This window comes from Chiloscyllium plagiosum, chromosome 25, assembly GCF_004010195.1.
Source record: "Chiloscyllium plagiosum isolate BGI_BamShark_2017 chromosome 25, ASM401019v2, whole genome shotgun sequence".
Taxonomy (NCBI): Eukaryota; Metazoa; Chordata; class Chondrichthyes; order Orectolobiformes; family Hemiscylliidae; genus Chiloscyllium; species Chiloscyllium plagiosum.
The window spans coordinates 38,743,536-38,762,158 of NC_057734.1; the positions used below are offsets into that span (position 1 = coordinate 38,743,536).

General features: G+C 46.1%; 1 protein-coding gene across 3 annotated transcripts in view; it reads left to right on the forward strand.

Annotated features, from left to right (window-relative positions):
• znrf3 (zinc and ring finger 3) overlaps positions 1–18,623 on the forward strand; it is a 238,809-nt gene that overhangs the window by 166,745 nt on the left and 53,441 nt on the right. The window lies entirely within an intron of this gene.

Below are 18,623 nucleotides of genomic sequence, written 5' to 3' on the forward strand. Positions count from 1 at the left end.
TCTCTCTCTCTCTCTCACTCTCTCTCTCTCTCTCTCTCACTCACACACACATGCTGGTTTGTACACGTTTGAACTTTTCACTAATAGATCCGTCAGCCATTGAGAAGGATCTGGCTCACTGTTTGAGTTTCTGACCAGGAGCCCGGGCATCTGCAGCTGCAGCTCCTCTGTTTTGAAGAGCAAAGGTCACATGACTCCATGGTGTGCAGTTTCGAGCGGGGTACGCAGGGAGATAGGATCTGGTTTAAAAAGTAGTCGATGTGATGGAGCACATCAAACCCGAAAACCAGAATGGCCTTAGCATTGCTTGGCTAGGAGTCAGGCTTGAAGGTGACTGATGGTGAGCACTTGAGAAATCTGCATGTGACCTTCTGTCTATATCCAGTGTCCGAAAAAAGTTTCATGTCAATCCAACAGAAACTAGTGTCAATAATTGATTAACATTTTGGTTTCCCTCCGACTTCTTTTCCTGTCCCTATCAGCTACAAAATGGGGTCTGAAGCAGATTGAATATTGCTCCATCTCCAGCCTCATCCACTGAGTCAGCTTTGTCACCAGTTACAGTGAAGGCTTGTTTATGTAGGACTTCCTGCCTGCATCCCTGAGGGTGAAAGGTATTAGTTTGAGTCGTGGTTAATAAGGAAACCGGGCAGCCTCAAGATCCTGTAAGGTGAATGGTCACTTAATCTTTATTGGTGCTGCCTGTACAGAGTGTGGTTAAGGACCCGGGACACTGAAAGCAAAGCCCATTGGAATAGGCCGATGGGACCTTGGGTCTGGATGACCCCACCCCCAGCCCGGCACTGAGGCAGGCATGGATGCGGGCAGGCCTCATGAATGTTGTTGCCAGTTGCTGTGGGTCTCCCCACCAGGCCAGACTGTTTTCACAGAGCAGGGATGGTAGCCCATTGGTGGCATGTTGCGTTGACATCTTGATGAGGCCTGTTGGAATTTTCCAGACAGCTTCCAGGCCCGTGGGGGTAGCCTTCCAGCCATAACTGGTGGAGGGTAAGCTTCGAGGCCTCTGCTACTCACTCAGCACAGGCCAATGGGCAGAGTGTCCTGTCCTGTACAACTCAAAAGGGTCATTTTGAGGCACCATCTCGCTCGCTTTAACTCCTTGCTCCCATTGGTGCTTTCCAGGTTAACCCATCTGCCACCTTCTAGCTCTTATTTGACAGTAAAATCCCAGCAGGAGCCTGTTGCTCACGCAGTGCGACCACTTCCCCCTGTTCTGGATTTGATGGTGGGAAGTTGGAAGCCTACAGGGAAATTCCAGGCCTTTGTTTAAGGCCTACCTAAATGGCAGCACCTCCAGTGGTGCAGCAAAGCACTAGACTGCAGCACGTCAGGTAGCATCTGTAGACAGACAAAGAGAGAAACGGGGTCAGGCCTGTGACCTTTCGCCTGGACTGGGAAATGTTAGAGCTGGAATAGGTTTTAAACAAGAGGTGGAACAGGATAAGGACAAAAGGGAGGTGTGTGATTGGATGGAAGACAGAAGAGATCATAGAATCAGAGCGATGTATAGCACGGAAACAGACCCTTCAGTCCAACTCATCCATGCCGACCAGATGTCCCAACCTAATCTAGTCCCATTTGCCAGCACTTGGCCCATATCCTTCTAAACCCTTCCTATTCAGGTACCCATCCAGATGCCTTTTAAATGTTGTAATTGTACCAGCCTCCTCCACTTCCTCTGGGAGCTCATTCCATACACATACCACTCTCTATATGAAAAAGTTGCCCCTTCGGTCCCTTTTTATATCTTTCCCCTCTCGCCATAAACCTATGCCCTCTAGTTCTGGACTCCCCACCCCAGGGAAAAGACCTTGTCTATTTATCCTATCCATGCTCCAATATTACCCTTCTTGGGCCAAAAAGAGTGGAGATGGGGGCAGAAGCTGAAGACATGGTGAGAATATAGCCAAAAGAAACAGGCAGTGAACTGGATACAGTTTACCTTCTGTAGATGGTGAGCTCTTGAGTCCAGTTGGCTGCAAAATGCTGGACTGAAAGGTGAGGCCTGTTCCTGAAGCTTATATGGAGCCTCAATGGAGCAGTGCAGCAGGCCGAGGGGAGAGATGTCAGTCTTGGTGAGGTGGAGAATCAAAATGGGTGGCCACGGGAAACTCCCGACCAGGCTTGTGGACAGAATGGAGACGTTCTGCAAAGTGGTCACCTGGTCTGTGTTTATTAGAGGAGGCCATGTTGGACTCAGCAAATATAGAATATTAAACCGAAAAAACTTCAAGTATATTATAGTTTCAACTGGTAGGAGTGTTTTGGGCCCTTGGACAGTGAGGAGGGAGTCAGATCAGATGTTTCATCACCTGCCCTTGCATGGCAAGGTGATATGGAAAAGGGACACTGGTGCTGGCTGAAGAATATTTAGCTATTAAGTGCCAGTGTTTAGTAGGCGTGATGATGGAGTGGATGTTGGTGCATGTGGGCACATTAGGAAAAGTGATAGGATAGACCTATTCCATTGGCACTGTAACTACAGTCAGGTGTTTAAAACTCTTTTTAGTTGAAAATTAACTGTTGATGAGATGGACTTGAATATTACACACCTCTCAGTTACAAACACAGTGCTGAAAAACAAAACCCAGACTCAGTGAGGATACTACACCTTTAAATGGTTATATAAGAGGACTCAGGACTACAGACAGTCCCAAATGCCCTAACAGCAGGACTTAAAGGCACTTGTTCTGAAGTTTCATGGTTAAAAGTGCCGTGCGTTTCTCGATTGCAAAGCAAGTGCTTTCCAGACCACCACGTAGAGCAGCTTAACTGAAAGCTGGATATGTCTATGGGGGGCTAAAATTAGCTAAAGTCAAAAGCACAAGTCTTCCAAGCAAGCATGTGGGTCTGCTGTAACCTTTAGAATGAAAGATAGTGTTGAAGTCATCTTTTTGAAGCAGATTTATAAACTACTCTCTTTGTAGAAAGTATTCGGGTGCACATGGTCCCTTTGACCTCTTCAATGGTTACTGGTTCACCCTCCCCCCTCTCTCCTAGAATTTCTTTCTTGATAGTCAACTATTTCTGACCTAACGGGCAGTGGCGCAAGACAAGTTGTTTGTGGCCCCTTTTGATTGAGGAGAACGGGGGCAATGGGGAGAGAAGGACGATGGACTACAGCCTGTTTCACTGAAAGTACTTGAGTCCAGCATTATTGCGGAGGCAATCCATGCCATTTCACCACGGTCCCTCTCTTGCAACAGTGCTTTCTTCATTTCCCAATCAATCAAAGTTATGAAAGATTTCTCTTTCACAACCTCAATTGAAAATTATGCAGTGAACAACTCTGGGAACGCAGTCGTGTGATCGATCACATGCCTGAGTCTTTCCAACTCGACACAAATTGGAGAATAGCAGCAAGCTCATTTTCATTGTCTCAGGAAGCGCCCATCCTTCATCAGGAAACCAGGGTCTATGTTTCTTTCACCTCAAAGGGTTGAGCTTCAAGAGTTTTAGAATCAGACAGAAGGGAGTGCAGCCATTTTGAAATTCCTGCCCACAAATTCAGTTTTGACACCACGCTGCACTGTGTGGTGAATTACTCATCTCAGCCATGCCAACACTGGAAATGCTTTGCCCAGTGTACAGGAAGGGCACAGGGGCAGATCGCCCTGGGTAGCTGTCATTACCACGTCTCATTATCTGCTTTACCAGGAAACTGGCAGATGCAGGAAACCAACTCTCCTGCCCGTCCTCTCGGTCCACAGTTGAGGTGGGGGGGGCGGAAATGGACAAAAGTGAAAAGGATTTCAGATCGTCAAAAATATTGTTGCTCCTCCTGCACTCTCAAGGTTGAATACACAGCACTGCACAAAGCCACGCTGAGCACGGGTCGCAAGTCCAGTCCGCAGCTGCTGCTGAATTGATGGGGGAAAAGCAGGAGTATGATCCAAATGAAACTCCACTGACACCCCGCTACCACAATCCCGGCCCTCAATCCCCCACCATGCTGTAAGACAATTCCTTACTGAGCGTCTGTTGTAAATAGGATCCGTTGTGGTGCCCAACAGTTGAGTAGACATTGACTGCCTAATCTTGTGCATTTTGTATAGCCACTTGTGAGGTGCAGAGATGGAGATCTCCCAGTGCCTATGGGGCACATAGGAAACCGATGCGAGAGAAGCCCACAGTGTGAACAGGATTCAGATCTCTTGTTGTATATTAAGCAACCTCACTGGGACTAGTGGCATTGGAAGATGCACGATTCAGCATAAAGATGCTGTCCGCCATCTGCGACCAGGCCTGGTTGTCAGGCAACGTGCTCCTCACTTTGCTGTGGCCTTCCCATCATCGCTGGCGAAGGTTTGAGGCTGCTGCAAAACAGAATCATTGCTCCCTAAAGCAACCTCCCTTCTCCTCCCCAGCTCCCGTTCTGGATGTTTGAGGCATGAATAAATTCTTGAGAAGGTAACGTTCAGTGAAAACCGCAAGTGGCCCGCAGGTGGAAGCAATTTGTGCTGCACCAGGAAAGTATAAACTTTGGTCGTAAATTAGTTCCAATGTAATGCCCCCTCTTTAACTTCTTTTGAGGTTGTGCAAATAATGAAACCAGAGAAAGGAACAAAAGGCCTAACTGGAAATGAGAAACCACATACTGTGTGTAGCATAGCCACTGTGCACTGGCTCTTCCAATAGCAGATCTTCCTTATTGCTCTTAAATGACACAAGTCATAATTCTCCTGCAATGACCGCTTACTTGGCTCAGTGGTTAGCACTGCTGCCTCATAGCAGCGGGGCCCCGGGTTCGATTCCCACCTCGGGTGACTGTCTGTGTGGAGTTTGCACATTCTCCCCGTGTCTGCGTGGGTTTCCACCGGATGCTCCGGTTTCCTCCCACAGTTCAAAGATGCGCAGGTCAGGTGAATTGGCCGTGCTAAATTACCCGTAGTGTTAGGTGCATTATTCAGAGGGAAATGCGTCTGGGTGGGTTGCCCTTCGGAGGGTCGGTGTGGACTGGTTGGGCCGAATGGCCTGTTTCCACACTGTAGATAATCTAATCTACTGTTAAAAGGGCTAAAAGCTCAATTCAGCGCTAGAGATTCAGCCTTGATTTGGTGCAGAGGAGGTTGATTCCAGCATTGAGAGGGTTGGTTTAGGAGGAGATATTGAGTAGACTGGGACTATGCTCAGTGGAATTTAGAAGAATTGGGGGTGGGGGGGGGTAATCTTACAGAAACATATAAAATTATGAAGGGAACAGATAAAATAAAAGCAAGGGTGTTGCTTCCACTGGAGGGCAAAACTGGAACTAGGGGACATAAGCCTCAAAATAAGGAGGGAGCAGATTTAGGACTGAGCTGGGGAGGAACCTCTTCACCCAAAAGGTTGTGAATCTGTGGAATTCCCTGCCCAGTGATATAGCTGGGGCGACCTCATTCAATGTTTTTAAGGCAAAGACAGATTTTTGAACTGTAAAGGAATTAAGGGTGATGGTGAGAGGGTGGGTAAGTGGAGCTGAGGCCACAAGAAGATCAGCCATGATCTTATCGAATGGCGGAGTGGTCTCAAAGGGTCTCCTACTCCTGGTTCTCATGTACTTATACTCTCAAGTCTCTAGAGTGGGAGGCAAGCGTACCACAGACCGAGTCACAGCTACCTGATAGGTAAACAGCAACAGCAGTTTTCAAAGCCATTCGGACTGTGGCCGTGATTATCAATACAAAAAAGAATTGCCGGAAATCGGCCAAAACGTTTGTGTTGCCTTTCACGATGTGGATAACCACACATTGGCTTTCCTGTCAGGGGTAAAAAACCGAAACGGTCCCCTTCTGTACAGTCCTTTGATGCTGAGTTAGCCTTTACACTGTGACACAACAAAGAGTTAATGCTACATGTTTCCCACTACCAGGTTTGGCGCACCTGCGGGAAACAGTTCTGTAATTAAAGGCAGGTAGTAGAAACGGCGAAAATTAAAGACTTGAGGTGCTCATTCTTTCAGAACTCGCGGATGGAAGACCTGAAGCATTGGGTGGCCTGGGACATGCCTGAAGGGAGTAGCTGACTCCCCTCCATCACCCATCCCCCACAAATACACAACGTTTTCACTCGGGCAAGCCCTGGCCACCAGGGGGATTGTCCCCCTGGAGAATCTTTCAGGCCTTCACTTAAAGCCATTAATTATTAACAGGGTTTTCAGACATCAAAGGCTACAGCAATGTTAGTCTGTGCTCACTGGCCTGCAGTGGCAACGCTTCAGTGACGAAACCTCCTTCCTCTCTCTCTCTCCCTCTCTCTTTTTGATCAGGAAGTTGATGATCAAAGTTTTTAAGGAGCGCAGGAAAAATAACCCAACTGGGGAAAACAAATATCCTCAGCAGTTTGAGAGGCTTCATGTTTGAAACCTGGAGAAATCATCGGCAGCGTTTTTATATTTGAACTCATCGCGATGAGTTGCAAACCCTCCCCAGATTGTCCTGAATTTTTCACTTGATTGTTCGGAGTAAGCCGAGAAAAAAAAATCCTCAAAACTTGAGAGCGAATTTAAAAAAGATGCCTCTGTATACTTCCATGCACAGGTATCCCCCGCTATTCGAAAGTTCACTTTACACCACTTCACTTTTACCAAACTCCTACATTAGTACCTGTTTCTGCTAACTGAAAGAAATCCGAAGAGGATTTTGCTTTGATGAAGCAAGGCGAAAATTTTCCATATAAATTAATGCTTCTTTGCTCTCTGCCATTTCGGCTTACGAAAGGTTTCATAGGAATGCTCTACTTTTGGATAGAGGGGGATACCTGTGTTAGTCATAGAGATGTACAGCACGGAAACAGACCCTTCAGTCCAACCCATTCATGCCAACCAGATATCCCAATCAAATTTAGTCCCACCTGCCAGCACCCGGCCCATATCCCTCCAAACACTTCCTATTCATAGACCCATCCAAATGCCTCTTAAATGTTGCAATTGTACTAGACTCCACCACTTCCTCTGGCAACACATTCCATACACGTACCACCCTCTGCGTGAAAACGTTGCCCCTTAGGTCTCTTTTATATCTTTCCCCTCTCACCCTAAACCTATGCCCTCTAGTTCTGGACTCCCCCACCCCAGGGAAAAGACTTTGTCTATTTATCCTATCCGTGCCCCTCATAATTTTGTAAACCTCTATAAGGTCACCCCTCAGCCTCCGACGTTCCAGGGAAAACAGCCCCAGCTTGTTCAGCCTCTCCCTGTAGCTCCTCCAACCCTGGCAACATCCTTGTAAATCTTTTCTGAACCCTTTCAAGTGTCACAACATCTTTCCGTTAGGAAGGAGACCAGAATTGCACGCAGTATTCCAACAGAGGCCTAACCAATGTCCTGTACAGCCGCAACTTGACCTCCCAACTCCTGTACTCAATACTCTGACCAATAAAGGAAAGCATACCAAACGCCGCCTTCACTATCCTATCTACCTGTGACTCCACTTTCAAGGAGCTATGAATCTGCACTCCAAGATCTCTTTGTTCAGCAACACTCCCTAGGACCTTACCATTAAGTGAATAAGTCCTGCTTAGATTTACTTTCCCAAAATGCAGCACCTCGCATTTATCTGAATTAAACTCTATCTGCCACAAGGTATGGGAGATGGGATAAGTGGGGTCGGAATAGTGCTACCAGAACGATCTTCCCTAAGCACAAGCCCGCCAGTCACTGTGGTAAAACCAGGGTATCTCCTTCACTGTAGGAAGGAGGTTTGTCAAACATTTCAGGATTCCCGTTAATAGTTTTCAAAACAAGGCTATGCAGTTAACTTTATGATGACACCTCTTGTAATAGATGGCTGACAGTGTCAGTGTATTTCTGAAGGCCTGGCTGTGCGAGAGTATTTAATGGGTCGAGAGTGTGGTAGTGGAAAAGCACAGCAGGTCAGGCAGCATCGGAGGGGGAGGAGAATCTACTTTCGGGCATAAGCCCTTCATCAGGATTTCTCCTAGGAGTGTTTAATAGGTCAGAATTATTTAGAACAGGAGATATTAGCCATTTTGTCTCAATTTTGGTTTCGCTGGAGCTCCCAGTTCAAAGCCTTCTGTTTCAAATCCTATCATGGCCTTGCCCTTCCCTATCTGTTTTTTTTCTTCCTGAACTACTACTCTTCTCCTTTGAAACCTCATAAAGTCGGACGTTTTTTGGTTTCAGTCAGTTATTTGAAGTGATGGGAGTTGATGAATGAGCACAGCCACAGATCCCGGCTTGGTGGTTCCACCCTCGCTCATCTCCAGTTTCACCCCTTGGCAGTGCTCGGACTGTCCGCACTGCGAAATACTTCAGCCTCCTGCTGGAAAGCTCTGCGGATGTAAAGTCTCAGAGAACAACACATATTAGTTCCCCTGGCCCAGAAAAGGAAAGAGGCTGGGCCATTCAGACCAGGGAGTCTGGGGTTGGGGAGTGTGTCAAGGGGCAAGTGGAGTTCAGACCACCACTATCTTATTCAATGGTGGAGCAGGTTCGAAGCATCTGTTCCCAACTCCTTGTCCCAAAAACTAAGACAGGCGACTGCATAAACAGAGGCATATTCTCTCACACACTCCTTTCCTGTTGTTTTATCTTCCCCACTTAAGGAATTGTGGGCTCCTCCAGCTCTGACGTACATCCCAGATTTTCTCACCATCCAGACTTAGAACAATGTCACCTTCCTTTCAGTGTCACTGGATCAAAATCCTGGACCTTCATCTTGTACATCTGCAGCGAGACCATGACACAGCAATGTGCTTTTAACAAACATGCTCATGATGTTGTCTCTGGGGCATGGTATGTGACCCTGATGGTGTAAAGCTGTCAGTCTCCGTCTTACTGACTCCCCTTGCAGCATGACATGCTGAGGGAAGCTAACTGTGGTACACTCGAATTGCTTTGCTTGAGCACAGCCATGTGACTGCCTGGGATAGTAATGTACATATACATACTTTAATAAAAAAGTGCTATGGTAAAAGTTCATCGAATTCTTCAGAACTCTGTGATCCACATCTTATCCTTATGTTCCCAGAGCTAGCATAATTATCATAGTGACAGATCACCAGAACAGCAGCATTATAGTGTCTGTTCATGTCACGTCCTAATGGCCTCGTGGGTCTGTCGACAGCATGTGGGCTGCAGCAGTTCAAGAGGGCAGCTCACCACCATCGAAGGGCAGCTAGGAATGGGCAATAAATTGTGGCCCAGCCAGCAATGTCCATGATCATGTGAGTGAATAAAAAAAATTACCAAATCAGATGCATGACTCTATATGTTATTTCAGCAAAAATGTGTCCAAAGACTTTTTCAAGATTTGTGCACAATTCAACAATGCCAGTTCTTAAATCCGTACAGTATCCAATTCTAATAATTATTGTACTGTGAGGTGAAACTTGTGATGGGAAAGGGATTTCAGAATGTAACAAACATATAAGGATTGCTGACCTCACACATTGGCAGTTAGCGGCAGATACTGTGTTGGGGAAGTAGTCATGATGTGGAGGTGCCGGTGTTGGACTGGGGTGTACAAAGTTAAAAATCAGACAACACCAGGTTACAGTCCAACAGGCACTAGCTTTCGGAGCGCCGCTCCTTCATCAGGTGATTCATCAGGCACTATGGGCATAACCACCTGATGAAGGAGCAGCGCTCTGAAGGCGAGTGCCTGTTGGACTGTAACCTGGTGTTGTGTGATTTTTAACTTTGTTGGGGAAGACAGTTTCTGTACCAATGTTCCATTGTTGTAGTTTAATCAGTTATAAGAGGGCAAAGAGTGTCACCTGCTGGACAGTTAGCAAACTGCACCATATGTTTCACTCTCTTTGCCAGCATTTTCCTCCCACCCCTCGGGGGGGGGGGGTGGGGGGGAAGGATTCAACAAATCTGATTTGTTTTACTGCAAACCCATTTGGATTTGAAGCACCCGCGATGGCAAAAATGAAAGTATCTCTGTTTCTGATTGCAGCACCTGCCTTAAAGGACAAAACAAATCCTGGAATCGGTTGAGATTGCTGCTGGAAAAGCACAGCCGGTCAGGCAGCATCCGAGAAGCAGGAGAATCAACGTTTCGAGCATAAATGTCGACTCTCCTCCTGGGATGCTGCCTGACCGGCTGTACTTTTCCAGCACCACACTCTAGACTCTGATCCCCAGCACCTGCAGTCCTCAAGTTCTCCCCATTGGTTGAGATTGCAAGGTTCCAGTGATGTGAAGTCGGATGGTTTATTTAGCCCTCCCACCCGAGAACCTTGTTAATATGTGTAGGTGGGGGAGTGCAAGGGGATGGAGAAAGGGGCTTCCATAGCCTTTCGGTATGAGGCCCCGTGTCATTTTAGATTAGATTCCCTACAGTGTGGAAATAGGCCCTTCAGCCCAACAAGTCCACACCGACCCTCCGAAGAGCAACCCACTCAGACCCATTTCCCTCTGACTAATGCATCTAACTCTAGGGGCAGTTTAGCATGGCCAATTCACCTGACCTGCACATCTTTGGACTGTGGGAGGAAATCAGAGCACCCAGAGGAAACCTACACAGACACCGGGTGAATGTGCAATGGCTGGAATCGAACCCAGGTCCTTGGCGCTGTGAGGTAGCAGTGCTAACCACTGAGCCACCATGCCGCCCCATTTTGGAAGTTGTGTTGTCGATTTGCGTGTCTTTTGTTTTCATAATCGAGTGACCCAGCTGGTATTGGCTTGCCTTTCTGTTTTCTCTTGCCTGTTGTCTGTCACATCAGATCCCCCATGACCCTGCTGGGAGATGAGAACACCTAGCTGACGAATTAGCGGCCTCCGATTAGCAACTTGAGGTGGGGCCTGGGGGAATTTATCTGTGTTCCCCTGGTGAGCCAGGAGGACAGTTTTTCTGATAGGAGAAGTCACTCTTTGCAGGGAGACCTCCTCTACCACTGTCCCATTCAGCAGAATGACACCAGGAACGGAGACCTCTGTCATCAGGAGGCTTGAGGCACTGGGGCGGTTTCCTCCTGGAGCAGGTACAGTGGGGGTAATAGGGTTGGATGGTTAGTGCTGCTGCCTCACAGTGCCAGGGGCCAGGTTTGATTCCACCCTTGGGCGACTGTCTGCGTGGAGTTTGTGCATTCTCCCTGTGTCTGCGTGGATTTCCTCCCTTACCCCATTGATGTGCAGGTTAGATGGATTGGCCATGGGAAACACAGGGTTACAGGAATACAGTAGAGGATTGGGTCTGGCCAGGATGCTCTTTGCAGGGTCAGTGTGGATTCGACGGGCTGAATGGCCTGCTTCCACATTGTTGGGATTCTGTGATTCTGCATGGACTACACCTGATCCTAATCTTGATGTTCTCAATCAAAGGCTATCAAAATCAAAAAGCATTTTAATGGGGGTGGATATGGGGTACAACTATTTCCTCATGTTCATCAGTCAGTGTTGAACGACAACCATTTAAAATTGAAAATAACGCACAGAGCAAAGTGAAGGAAATGTCTTGAGGCAGAGTTGTTTGGCCACGGAATGCTTTGGCTGAAGGTTAAAACTAGTTCATCTTTTAAAGGAAATGTCGGTAAATATTAAAATGATGGAGCGTTGGGAAGAAAGCAGTGGCTGAATGACTTCACTATGTTGTAAACAGGTCAGGTTATGTGTCCCTTGCTTCGTCTCACAATACTAAACCCCTGTATTGTTTTGACGTCAGTTTTGCTAGAACATAGTCAAGACAGGAGGTCTTCTGTGGAATTTTCTTTTGGATTATTCGAGCTGTGAAGAATTTAAACCGAATTATGAGTTTGAACTTTTGCTCGACTGAATGGTTTGCATATTGGGAAAGCCAGCGAACATCGAAACAGGAAGCTATAGGAATTCCTCTGAAGCACCTGTCAATTATCACTTCCAGGGTGTTCAGGTGAATGAGCTGGAAACTGCAGGCTGGTGAGAACAGTCAACGTTCAGCGCTCCGCGAGGTATGACTGATTAGTTGGCCACGCTTATTCATCCTGGCTGAGGAACTATTGCTTTGTAAAGACCTCGAAGGCCTCCTTGCTGGCCCTGAAATTTTGGTTTCTTTCAGTCTCCCACCTGAATCTTGCTGAGAGACTGACTCTGTTTCCGTTTCGATTTTTTTTTCATTTGCAGCACAGCCCCCACCTTCAGTAATTTTATTAAGGGGCAGCTCTTGAATTCTTGGTTGCACTTCACCCCCATTCTTCTGGTCTGTCGCCACTCCACGTCGATCCTGTAAAGCCCTGAAGAATCGTGTATGTTTTGATAAAGTTTCCTCTTCTTGCTCATCTAAATTCCAATGAGGCCAGGCTCTCAAGATACCTCAACTTTTCCTCAGTAGAAGATCCCACCCTATCTGGGATCAACAAGTGAACCTACTTTGGACTGCCTGCAGTGCCAGTATATCTTTCAATAGAAAAGGGAACTAAAACTCTTCACTGTGTCCCGGTTATGGTCTGACTAGTGTCTTGTAAAGTTGAGTGAAATCTCCCAACTTTTATAGCCCATTCCTTTTGAAATATAGGCCAACATTCCATTTGCCTTCCCTGAACTTTTATGCTAGCTTTTTTTGAGATTTTTGCATGGGGACTTCTAAATCCCTTCCTGTTGCAGAATTCTGCAGCAAACCTCCATTTTAAATAATACTCTGCTTCTCAACTCTTCTTGCCAAAGAGCATGACCTCACATTTTCCCACATTATATCCCATCTGCTATATTTTTGCCCACTTACTCAAGTTTTGTATATCCCTCTGTTGTCATGCTGACAAATGATTTCCCACCAGTTTTTTGTATCACCCGCAAACCTGACAACAGTGCATTCGCTTCCCTCATCCAATTCATTGATATACATTGTAAATAAGTGTGGCCCTAGCACTGGTCCCTGCGGCACTCCACTAGTCACAGGTTATCATCCTGAAAAAATTCCCTTTGCCAACTCTCTGCCTACTATTAGTTGACCAAACCTCTATCTAGGCCAATATATTACCCAATACCGTGGGCTCTCAGATTGTTAAAGAGCCTTATGTGCAGTTCCTTATTGAATGTCTTTTTGGAAAACCAGATACATCTACTGCTTCCTCTTTATCTATGCTGCCTGTTACTTCCTGCAAGAGCTCTAATAAACTTATCAGGCATGATATCCTGATGGAGCCATGCTTTGTGATGATATAATGTATTTTAAATGCATTGTTATTTTAGTTGCTTTGTAATAGATTGTAACATGTTGTTAACTGATCTATAGTTATTCGTGTTCTTTTTCCCTCCCTTTTGGACTAAGCGTATTACATTGACAGTTTTCCAATCCTTCTAGACTTCTCCTGTATCAATGGATTCTTGGAAGATTACTACTATTCCATCCATTATCTCTCTATAGCTGCTACTTTTAAAATCCTAGCATGCATCCCATCAGCTACAGGGGACTTGTCAGCCTTTGACACCCAGTAGTTTCCCTCGAGCTTTTTCTCTCGAGATAGTTCTTATGTTTATCGTCTACTCTGTCCCCCCTCCACCTTGGGCTGCTTGATTATTTAGTATTTTTGGAACACTATTAATGTGCCCTGCCATGATGACTGAGGCAAAGTATTTATTCAACTCCTGCGCCATTTCCTAGTTTCCTATTATTATTTTCATCTACCTTATTCCCTAAGAAGACTCATGTTTACTTTGGCCTCACTTTTCCTTTTTGTATTTCAAAGAAGCTCTTACCACCTATTTATATATTACTTGCCAGTTTTTAACCTTTTTTTCAATCATTTTTTGTTGCCTTTTAAAACTTCCCCAATCATCTGACATACCATTAAACTTTGCAACATTGTATTTTCTTTTCAATTTAATGCTGTACTTAACTTCCTTGGTTAACCACGATTGGCCTATCCCCTCCCTAGAAGACGCCTTCCTCACTTGGATATATTTGGTATCGTACTCAGTTGTGATGTGCCTTCGGTTCACATTGACTCATCGTTCGATCTTCCTCATTAAAGCTGACTGCTTTGGTGAAACCTATATCTCTGTTGGAGCTGACAGAGTAACGAGAAAACTGGAGGGTGTCCAGAATGTAGTTGGGGAGCCCTTTGAACACAATTCAAATAATTTGAAGCAGTTACGGATGAGGAGAGCATTTGTTCTGGAATATTATAAACCAGGCAAGCTAGTTGAAGGGATAAAGTGTCTTGTCTTCAGTTGAACAGCAATGTCGCTGGTTTGATTTAATCTTAAATGAAATAAACCTTGCAATGAATCAACACAGTTTACAGCAGCTGCTCTGCAGTGCCTCAGTTAACAGTTCCAAAGTGCTGCACAACATCCATAAATTCACTCCTCTATAGCTGTGAGTGACACAGTCTTATTGTCCAGCTCTTTGACATTCACAAATACAGTGTTGACTCCCACCTTACGCCAGGAAGTCTGCGGAGTTTCTGTTTTCCTTCCCTCCCATTGCAGTGCCCGGCAAGAGGTCTCCTCTTTATAAAGTGCTGCTGCAGAAGCTTTGTAGGGAAAGATACTTGCACCTCCATATGGGACCCCGTCGCCCAGCTCCATCCAGGGACCCCGTCGTCCAGCTCCACCCAGGGATCCCGTTGCCCAGCTCCACCCAGGACCCCGTCGCCCAGCTCCACCCGGGACCCCGTCGCCCAGCTCCACCCGGGACCCCGTCACCCAGCTCCACCCGGGACCCCGTCGCCCAGCTCCACCCGGGACCCCGTCGCCCAGCTCCACCCGGGACCCCGTCGCCTAGCTCCATCCAGGGACCCCGTCGCCCAGCTCCACTCAGGACCCTGTCACCCAGCTCCACCCAGGACTCCGTCACACACCTCCATCCAGGGACCCCGTCGCTCAGCTCCATCCAGGGACCCCGTCGCCCAGCTCCATCCAGAGACCCCGTCGTCCAGCTCCACCCGGGACCCCGTCGTCCAGCTCCACCCAGGACACCGTCACCCAGCTCCACCCGGGACCCCGTCGCCCAGCTCCACCCGGGACCCCGTCGCCCAGCTCCACCCGGGACCCCGTCGCCCAGCTCCACCCAGGACCCCGTCACCCAGCTCCACCCGGGACCCCGTCGCCCAGCTCCACCCGCAACCCCGTCGCCCAGCTCCATCCAGGGACCCCGTCGCCCAGCTCCATCCAGGGACCCCGTCGCCCAGCTCCATCCGGGACCCCGTCACCCAGCTCCACCCGGGACCCCGTCACCCAGCTCCACCCGGGACCCCGTCACCCAGCTCCACCTGGGACCCCGTCACCCAGTTCCATCCATGATTTTACTTTCTCATCATTTTTCTAAGGGGGAAGACTTCAGTGAAAGCCAGTGAGATTATAATGGTCCTTTCTTTTTTTTAAAAGCAATTAAAAAATCCAAGAATAAAAGTTGGGGTGATAGGGAAGTACAGATTCTGTAAAGAGAAAGGATAGTTGTGATTCTCAAGTGTGTTTCTGTTGTATCAACAGAGAAACTCGGCAGGTCTGTCAGCAGAAAGCAGAGTTAACATTGCAGGTCCTGTTCTGAAGATGAATCACTGGGCCCTAAATGTTAACTCTGTTTTAATACAACAGACCTGCTGAGTTTGTCCAGCAATTTCTGGCGGTGTTTCAGATTTCCAACATCCGCAGTCCTTTTGTTTTATAGCGATACTCCGAGAGACCTGCAGGCTCTTGGGGGTGACTCTTTCTTCCAAATACAATTTTAAATTTTTTCATTTCACTCAGTGGGATTTCCTGGCCTTCATGGCCCCTATCCGCTTTCCATCCACATGCTCAACCAGAGCCCGGGATGGCCTGGCTGAGATTGGGAACTTGCACTCTGGAGAATCAGGGAGAAGCTTCCAGCAGGAACAGTAATAGAGGGGAGACCTACTTCATCGTTTTAAGCTTGAATGTCACAGGCAGTGCACTAAGAAGCGGGTTATTTAACTTTGACTGCAAGGTCCAAACTAAAGGATGCAAGTGTTGTGTAACATTCCTTAGAATCAACAGGATATCTGGTCTATGTCAGTGTTTATAATGTGCAGGAATCTCCCATCTGTTCCAGTTAGATCATTTTGCCCTGAAAATCCCTCTATTCACTTCACCCTCATGTCCAAAGACATAACATGTCATGAACCTTAAGGAAGATTAGAGTCAATTGGGTATGCTCATTCCTAGAGTCAGTGATGTACGGGATAGACTCACTGCTACAAGAGCTCTAGTAAACCCAGTATTACAGTACCCATGGTTTATATCAGTCAAGTTAACGTCAATGTAGTGTGCCTGCTACACTTGAGAACCTGTATGACTGTAGGCAGCAACTTGACAACACTCATACTGTGTAAAGATTCACAGATTTACTAAGATGTTTCCTACTGTAAGTCCTTATAACTGAGTGAATGGTACTTTAATCAACCAACCTCAGGTTGCCAATGTGAGATCCTTTCTTTGGAAATAAAAACAAGCAATAAGTTATTGGTTGAAAAATGTTGCATTAAATTGGATTAGTTGGTTTAATTTCTCTTCACCTGACAAGGTTTTTGTCATGTTTGACCAAAAGTATTTCGCTCCTTACAGCCACACAGTGTTCTAAGACGTGGAAGCAACATGGCATTGAGATACTGAAATGACATTTGAAGTCAGCTGCCAAAGCTTTCCACTTGAAATTCGAAAGCTGCTGTTAAGTGCTTCGCACTTAGTTGCTTTTATCGGAAGTTTGAACAACAAAAACAAAAGTACATGTAGACAAGAAAGAAAAGACGAAGTCCTGTTTGTGATTAAAAAGGAAACACTCTTAGTTTTTCTTGATAAAGCACGATCGAAGATTCCTGTGAGTGTAAGTGCTGGCCCAAAAGAAATAGAGCACTTAAGGAGCTCTTACCAGTAACTTTGTAATTGGCTTTAATGCATGTGGATAAATGGTAATTGGTTTTCGGGTGATAAAGTGACTGCCCGTTTAAACTTGCACATTTTTAGCAATATATAAAGGAAGAAACTTGCATATACATGCTCCTTTCGCAACCTCAGTGTCTCTGTTTTACTTTGTTGAGTCTTATTGATGACTACCCTGTCATTGGCAGCAATACAGTAAAGCAACATGAATGTATTCTTGGTTGATGCTGGAGCCAGCAGTGTGACTGGATAGTGTCCATTTCTCATTTTTGGTGAGAGTTAGGGTTAGGGTTACTCACTTTGTTCAGCTGCCTGCTTCCCTCCACCAGCTGAACCTGCAATGCACTCTGCTTCCTAAAGTGGATCGGCAATATATAAATCCTATTTTTGAAGAAGGGTCATCTGAACATCTGGTTAGTTATAGGGCTGCTAGCGTTATGCAGATGGAGTTGGCCAAATTTCCCTGGAAGTTCCCTAGGTTGCTGGGAAAGACTGCAACAAATGGAGGATACATACAGTACATCAGAAATTCCACTGATTTCCTTTTGGAGAGGTAACGGCAAGAAAATAACTTAGCCCAGAGAGTTTAATAGATTGGTTAAACTCTAAGATAAGGGAGAACTCTCTATGGAATACAAAAGAAATGGAATTGATGGGCCCAGAGACTGTATGCATATGAAAAAAATAACATTCTCAACCTTAAAAAGAAAGGGATAGTGCTTTGTCACAATGGAATCCATCCTTCCATTTACTCCCCTGGCATTGAAAGACCTTTCTGTGGAAACTGGGCACGCGTGCAAATTCCACGTACAAATAGCGAGGTGGTGAGACAAATCATGAGACATCCTCTGATAGTTTGATCTGAACAGGAAGGAGCCGTGGTATTTCATGTCCACAGGCATTTAAAAATAACATGGTGACTGTTCTGTGTTGAATTAGAAGGGTTGGTGGTATTTGAGTTACAAGTGTAAGTAGTTAGTGGTATGATACCTCGAGCAAACCTCATTTTCACTTTTCTTTCTGTCATCTTGTGTTCCCATTTTGATCTGCCCAGAATGATCGGAGCCTTGTGATGCCATCATCTGTAAGCAGGGTATTTTCTCAATTTTTCTAATGCTTACTGCTGGATGACAAGTCTGTTTGAGGCCAGCAGCACAGTAGGTAGTTATTTTATAGTAGGAAACAGTTCTGTTCAGAGTTCAGGGGAGTGCAGACCTCACACTGAAATGGTTTCCAGATTTTGGAGCAATTGGAAAAGAAACAAATTCCGTTGATTGATGAGCAAAAGATGTCACAAAAGATGGTTTATTCTTTGGCTGTATTTCTATGCTGATCCTTGAGATTTTCCCTCCCACACTCCCTTTACAAACACAATGTGGGGTGTGGAGTTGCGTTCCATACATTGGACCTATCGCTAAATTGATTGGTCAAAACCTCTCAACATTGACCACCGCATCCTTTGCTTGTGAAGGGAAAATGGTAGAGGTGGGTACGGAGTGTGAGGAAGGAGTGTTAAACAGGGGTTTCCACTCCTGCTTAGTGACTTCCAATGTAAAGAAAATTAATCGACACTTGGACTTGGCACATTTCTCAGAACCGTGCCAAAACGTGAAATTTTAGTGCACAAGCAAAGACATATCTGTGTAAGTGTTGGATGAAGAAATGATTGGGTTTCCTCGACGACACATCTTGTTGACACACATAGGCTAATGATGACAATGTATCAGAGGACAATTCATTGTCATGGGATCAGAAACCAACGTTGGCCTGTAACAGAGGAAGTTGGAGAAATGGTTGAGGGTCATATGCTTAAGGATTATTCATTTGATTACCTAAT